At 42.6% G+C, this 7703-nt stretch overlaps 1 long non-coding RNA gene across 1 annotated transcript; it reads left to right on the top strand.

Moving 5' to 3' along the window:
- Positions 1-4286: 4286 nt before the first annotated feature.
- On the top strand, positions 4287-7691 carry LOC119617414. The gene is made up of 3 exons (XR_005233659.1): positions 4287-5352; positions 5823-6224; positions 6332-7691. It is a non-coding gene; the product is annotated as an uncharacterized LOC119617414 (long non-coding RNA).
- Positions 7692-7703: the final 12 nt, after the last annotated feature.

Genomic DNA, 7703 nt, shown 5'->3' with positions numbered 1-7703 from the left:
TAACGGCATATTATGGCAATTAAATTCTTGCTCACTTTAAAAGTTGTACATGCCAAGATTTAATAAATATTTGCTACATATATATAAATTATAATTGCAACCTCAAATAAAAGGCCTGGCATTTTTTCTTTTCTTTTTTTGTTTCTTTTTTGACGGAATGTATATCGCCCTCCCACTTTCATACCAGAGTTTGAAACTGAGATCATCTCACGAGGTGTCTGTTTCAGTCAAACCTTGTAACGAAATTCTGGATGATCTCACATGACATCGCAAGATCCCTCTAAACGTGTCAGTGCTCGGAGTGTGTGTCAAGGACGACTGCCAGATGCTACCAAATCAAATTGTAGCTCAATATCTGTAAAATTGACTGAGATATAGCATTTTTGTGTTGGCCGATGCCGATTAGCTGTGGCAGCCATCTTGAATTGGGTTGACTCCAAAGGTTAATGGGTTGTAGAGGTGCATAAAATTATTGCTGTCTGAGCGTTTCATTCCAATCTGTCCAGTAGTTCAGGAGGAATTTAGCCGACATGACAGACACAAGCAAAAACAATTCTTATATTCTGATTCTTCTTATCACTATGATTAGAAAATGAACATTTTGACCATTTTGAAGTGAGGTTTAGTGGAAAACATATGAAGAATTAATATCTTTGTAGGACTTTGAACTGCCTCTGTTTTGGAGAAAACAGAGTTTATGTTTGACGAGGCTAATGAGCTAACGGCTAGTCTGTCAGGAGAGCAGTCCACTTTGGAATTGGGTCAGACTGTACTGATGAGCTCATGTTGGCTCATATGAGATCCCTGCTGTCTTAAAGCAGCTATCTTCAAACGCCCGTAGGTTATGTAAATGCTTTTATTTAACCTCGCCGTAAATTTTGCGCAACACGATTATTTGGACAAAAAATGTTCCAGTCAGGACTGAGCCCAGGAGGCACCAGAAGTGCTACAACTACCTGCTGCTGTTGCTACTTGCGCTCACAGATTCTATTCAAATGACTGTGTGATGCAGAATTGATCACATGGACCATTTTTAAATGTTTGAGGTCGTATGGGACAGTACTATAAAGCACTATGGCCTTGTCTCCGCTCATGCTAGACATTAGCCTGACTCCATTCCAGTCAAAGAGCTACGTAGCTACACCAGGTAAAATAAAAATTATTTATAGCGTCTCCCCAGAATCATGGCCAGAATATTCTATTAAGTCAAACAATTGACTAAACCTTCAACTACACTCATGGAAACTTGGAGGATATTAGCAAAGAGTGAGCCAAAAAGTCAAGCTGAAGACAATTACTTCACATCGTTGTATTTTGGATTTTCACGCACAGCTTTTGCTATTTGTCTTTGATTTTTTTTTTTTTTTAATCAAACTAAAGTCATGAAACAGTGCAATATCCGAGGCTCCGCGAAGCCAATTCATCATCTATTTATTTGCTTATTTATTTTACAACGAATGTAGGCCATGGAAATGCATCGTCTCAGATGTGGTGCGTTCAACACAAACGTGTCAGACATAAGAGGAAAGCAGAGCAGGCGGGCGGTGGCGCCGATGGGCTTCGGCGTGACTGAGAAGCGACTGTGCGTGTTTAGAAAGAAGTGAACGTTGCGTCGCTGGTCTGAAGTGAGGTTTATCTCCATGGTGTGTTAGCTTTAATCTGCCACCTTTCTAATCCTCACCTATGAGAGCTCTGATCATTTAAAAACAGCTGACTTTTGACTCCTTTATGTGGTAGAAACTGTGTACTTGGGTGCACATCTTTTTAGTGTATAGATCCATTCATGTTTGTCAGTGATGTTACAAAGCCAGCGACAAGGCTGATGGAAGGAACAGAAGATCGTCTGTGTGTGTGTGTGTGTGTGTGTGTGTGTGTGTGCGTATATTTGTGTGCGGTGGTGCTTTATAGGCAGTATAGGAGCTATAGAGGGAGATGGATGATGAAGGATCTGGGAGGGCTCGTGAACACCGCTGAGAGAAAATGTCTGTGGTTCAAAGACACTCTCAGCAAACTTAACAAAGAAAGATGGCACAAAGGGGGAGAACATCAATGGAAACTACACAATCAGCTGTCACATAAAGCGGGAGAAAATATCCCAGCTTCTCTAGAAGACTACAGTGTATGCAGACTTTTGACTATTTTTAAATTAACTCAGCGCAATGGACAGGGAAACGAGAGATACAAGACAGGAAAACATCCAGACGTATCAAAATTCATTAAAATAAAAGGACTACTAGACTCTGTGACTTCTTTTGATTTTACTGGGTTGATATTAAGCAGGGTGGTTAGAGCTGTTGCCTTGGAGCAAGAAGGCTGCAGGATCACTTCCTGACCCGGGGCCGTTCTGGGTGGGGTTTACATGTTCTCCCTGTGCTCATGTGGGTGTCCTCCGGTTTCGTCCCACAGAGCAGAAACATGCACGTTAGGTTAATTAGTAACTCTAAAACTGTCCCTAGGTGTGAGTGAGAGGGTGAATGGTTGTTTGTCTCTACGTGTCCCTGTGATGGACTTGAGACCTGTCCAGGGTGTCCCCGGCCTCTCACACAGTGGGCGCCAGCTCCCCTACAACCCTGAAAGGAGAAGCAGGCAAAAGAAAATGGATATTCTTACCTTGCTGCTGTACATTCAGATATTCATTTTTCTAACTTGTTTAGCTGTAATCAGTTATTTCTTGCTTAAAACAAAGCTCCAGTGACACCATGATCATGTGCAGGGGAGTAGGCGGGACTTAAAGCCTCTCATCCCTAGTGCTCAGACTCTGGTTCCAAAAATACAACATGGCTGCTTCTGTAAAACAGATAGCTTTAAATCCCAACGATTCTATCGTGAACAGTGTGTTGACTTTTGATGATGTGTGACATAAATACAAATTGGAAAAAATAACAAATAAAAAATAAATAAATAAAAATTTCCACATGCATTTTGGAAAAATAAGTAAGATAACCCTCCCTGGAGCTTTCATCATAGAAAAATTAAATGTATAACTGAAAGTTGGGCTTTACATGACTGGACTGTCATTTTTTATATATCGTTATATTAAGTTTTATGATTTTGGAAGATTTGACCCCAGAATGTTCCACTTAAAGTGCAATAATGTTACATGCTCTAACTTTTAATATACGTGTAAGCATCCCAAAATTGTTGCAAACAAATTTATCTGACTCCCACAAACGTCACATTTCTTATACAGTTTTTACATCAGAATTGAGGCCTTTTTGTCTTCTTTCACCCAATGTGGAAGTTTTACTCTCAAATGGTCCCCCGGCATGCACACATCCAAACTCTCATTGACGTCCATTGAGCTCTAAATCTTCTCCTCAAAACCTGAAAAAGGAACATATCTGTAACTTGCCATATCTCCTTCACGATGCAGCGTCGACAATAAAAAAAATTACACGAATGGCCTCCGGAAGAATCAAGAATTTCCTTTGGCACTTTGGATCGCTTTATTTGGAGTTTGTGTTTCTGCTCACCTGTCTGATGAGGGGTGGTGCTGCATGCTCCTCCTCCTCTATCAGCTTCCCAGCAAAAAAAAACATACGAAGGAATCGCCACGGCAGCCAGTGACTCAGCAACATCTGAGTCAATAGCTCTTTTTTTATTTCAGACAAAATTTTCTCTCATTTTTTTTATTCCATCATGGCTGCCCCCACATGTCCTGTATAATTTAGGCAACTGTGTCATGATTACTACTTTTAAGTAAGGGAGAACTGAACAAAAGCCTCCGCATAGTCAAAATAAAAAAGTAATTAACTTAACAGGCAAAGAGGAGAACTTTAACAGAGCTCTTGGATACTCTTCAAAACAAAAGTCTGGCTCTGTCATCATTTAGATGATTAAAAGAAAGTCTCAAATTACTGAAGAAAGTTGATGCATGTTGGATTTTCAGGAAGCACATAGCTTTCTGGGCCCACTTCAGATTTCTCCAGATTTACTTATATGTGTTTTTGGGGGATTAAATCAAAGTCTTGATTTAAGTAGTTATTACAAATAGATGGATGATTAGGTGGTATTTCAACTCAAAGGCAGCACAGCATCCCATTTTAGCAGCTTTTTTGTATTTTGGGTGCATTTTCTTGCTCAAAATCATCGCAGATTTCCCCCCCCACACACACACACAGGAATCAGCTCAACAGGAATGGGCACACACAACACAGAACATGTGTTGGTGCACAGCGCTCCAATACAATGTCCCATTTTGTTCCCAGCTTGTTCCCCTGTGCTGACAGGACTGGAAGCAATTTGGGGGTAAGCACCACGGAACAGTCTGAGGAGATTATAAACAACTTCGCTGTTGGGTTTCGCAGTTGTATCTGATAGTGCATGTGCTCCTCTGAGTAATCAAGCCTGGCTGAAGAATCCTGGGTTTACTGGACGGTGGTGGCAGCCGAGATTGTCTGGCCGTGATAAAAGTAATGGGAGCGATGGCAGAAGCGGCTAATCTGCCCGCCGAAGGGGTCGGGACCCACTTATCTGGCCTGAGTGGAAAATAACAGCCCACTTACGGGGCCAATCTGTGAGCTGCAGCCCGACAAGTCCTGTGAAAACACCTCTGGATCGCTGTTGTCTCTGTTTACGGCGACTCATTGGCTCTGCGAGCTCTTCTCAAACCAGAGTGTATTTTCTCCTCTTTTGATGTGAGACTTGAGCCTGCATAAGGGTTTGTTTAGACTCGTAAGCTTGTCAACACATATATGAGAACTTGTTTTTTGGGTTTTTTTTTCTGGTGTAATGGATTAGGAAAGTTCCCAAAAAGATTTCCTGCATTTTTCATGTTCGAGGTTTGTTTTTTGGGGCGTTTTTATGTTTGTTTTTAGAACAGATGTGGAGAAAAAAAGAAGAAAAAAAAAAAAAAAGACCGAAGCTCATAAATTAGTTGTTGCATGACAGGCCTGAGCCAAAAGCCACAAGCTGTGGTTGGGAAGATCCTACAGAGGCATGCAAACAATGTGTCTACATATTTACTGCAGAGCACCTGCTTGACTAGTTCGTGAATGCTCACAATACAGTTAGCCTGTCCGTAACAATAGTCTGTAAGAAGGGCATTTAACGCAGTGTTTGATCACCGCGTCGGGTCACGGTCATTGCTTTGAATTGTCCCGGCAAGATCCGCTAAAAGCGACGAGAGGAGCTCTCAGTTCTGCTCATCAAAGGAGAAAAAGGAGCAGCGCTGCAAAGCAAGCAGGAAGTGAGGCTAAATGTCATTTATTTCCTGCTCAAAGACAGGCAGAGCTGCTGCTGGAATGCTGCTCTGGTGGCTGAAACTATTATGAGTTGACTCGTGGGCGTGCGGGAGGTGGAAACCCTTTCACACAACACAGATCTGAAGCTGTCAATCAGATTGCCAAACAGGTAAATGATGAGTGATAATGTCTTTGCCTCTGTTTTACAGATATTGAGCTAAAACGAAGCATAGTAGTAGCTGAGAGTCGTTCTCAACAAATACTAGGAGCGCCATCTGCCCAGATCTCAAACTACATACTGTGTGACATATTTTCAAAGTCAGACCAAAACTTCTACAGCTTTATCATTTCTCAACATAAGATAATCTTAGTTTAAAACTCTTGCATGAGAGACGAAGGGCGATTGGCATTCTTTAAAGGAAAGTTATGTGTTTGATTTATTAGTGTTTCTTATATTTGCTAACTAGTTTTAATGTAATGTCAGTGAATGCTTTTTCACACTATAATATGTGATCGATTTATCAAAAAAAAGAATAAAAGTCAGTATCAAAGTCTCCATTATTCCCACATGAACGTGACATGAGCACAAACATACATTAAAAACGTCTCTTGTGTTTCCATTTTCCACATTGCTCTCAGACTCTGTGGGAGGAACCTGGGAGTAAGCCCCGAGCGGGATTCACTGCTCCGGCCAACATGAAACGAACTGATCTGAGAGGAAGCGGGAGGCAGGGATGAGCAAGCTCTGGCTGAGTGCTGTTTAACCCCGTGGAATCAGCCTTTCTGCTCTGAAAGCGGCTAAGGGGCTGGAAGCAGGTCAGAGGAGGTCAGGCGGGACAGCGAGCTCTTCTCATGTGAGCGGGACAATTCCGAGGACCACTGCGAGGGACACTCAGTCACTTCATTGATATTCAAGGATTTGACCCGCCGACAACGGGGACGGCACTGAGGTTAAGACAGCACATTGTACTTCACCAAAGAGCCAAGGGGTACACCCCCCACCCCCCTCGGGCCTCCTCCCTCGTCTGCATGGTTGTCATGGTGAGCGTACGAGTCTGGCAGCACCATGTCACACTCATGTGGGCACATTCTGCCTTTCTTCTTCTCTTTCTTTTCTTCCCCTGACTTTCTGTCCTGCTGCTTCACAGAGGGGGGTCATCAAGAAGAGCTCTGTGAATGCTGACAGCGCCTGGGTGTGTCATGGACATCTATCCAATGCGTGTACAGTGACAAAAGGGCGCAAGAACTGAAAATTCAAGGACTTTTATTCCCAGAATGCATAGCAACAGATAGATTCCCCCTGTGCTGTGGGATCTGAGAGTGAGTCCATAGACATGGCAGATCAGATGGAGGTCCAAGTACTCGCCGTTCATATTTTAACCCTCAAAACGGACGGACAATTAGGTCAAACGAAAATGGAATTTGTGACACGTGCTTTATTTCTCCATGCATCTATTGCACTTTTGCTTCAGTTTATTGTCGCCCACTGCAAAAATACGAAAGCAGGTGGTAATGTTTTTACCCTTTGTCTGTGAGTGCTTTAATCGATTTGTTTGCAAAATATCATGAACCACTGAGAGAAATAAAGGAAACTTGCAGAAAGTTATCAATATATGTGCATCTACAACTGATTAGCTTTTGAAGTAGGCCCAATTCAAGATGGCTCCCACGACCAGCTAACCTTAAAAAAAAAAAAAAATGGCTATAACTCAGTTTTACAAATACTAACATAAAATGTGGTGTATAAGTAACTGAGACTGATCCCAAACAGGAGCTGGGATCATAAACAAGTTGTTCAAGAACTTTGTTAAAATATTTTGCCATCACCTGTTTGGAGTCGGCTCTGCCTGAACCACTGAAAGGACTTTAATGAAACCTTTAGGAAATAATCACTGGATGCACTTCTACAAATGATTTGTTTGGAGCCAATCCAAGTCAAGATGGCCGCCACTGTTAGTCAACATTAACCCACACAAAAAAAACTTTAATTCTATGGATACAGAGCTAAAATCCGATGTAGTAGCAGCTGGTACTCTGAGTGTGACGTGGCATGAGATTGCGCACAACGCTGTTTTTAAGGTTTGACCGAAACAGCCTTTATTTCTCATCATAACGTGATCTCAGGCTAAAGCTCGGACATGAAAGGCGAGGGGCGAACACGCACTCGTTCCAGGAATGCCAGGTCTTTTGTTTTTATCGGCGTCAGACCACACGGCTCGGTGATAATAGCGAAAATCCGTCAGCAGAAGTTAATTTAATTTGCCGAACATGCCTCCCCTGTAAACACGTTGTGGGAAAGAGCTGGCTCGTGTTTGCCGGCAGGTTTCCTGTTGTCACACAAATATGTTGCTACGGAGCCAGCGTGGAGGAGATTATGGTGAAAAGAAAATTGCTGCAGCGAAGCTGGCGAGCCTCTGCTCTGAGGTGACGGGGCATGTCTGTGCCTCGCCCCATCTGAACCTGATGGCTGCTGCTGTTGGCGCTGTAATTACACAGGTTATAGGCATAAATCACACATGG

Source organism: Kryptolebias marmoratus, linkage group LG1 (assembly GCF_001649575.2).
Source record: "Kryptolebias marmoratus isolate JLee-2015 linkage group LG1, ASM164957v2, whole genome shotgun sequence".
Taxonomy (NCBI): domain Eukaryota; kingdom Metazoa; phylum Chordata; class Actinopteri; order Cyprinodontiformes; family Rivulidae; genus Kryptolebias; species Kryptolebias marmoratus.
Note: the sequence above shows the minus strand (reverse complement) of the source record. Positions and strands in the feature narration are given on the sequence as shown.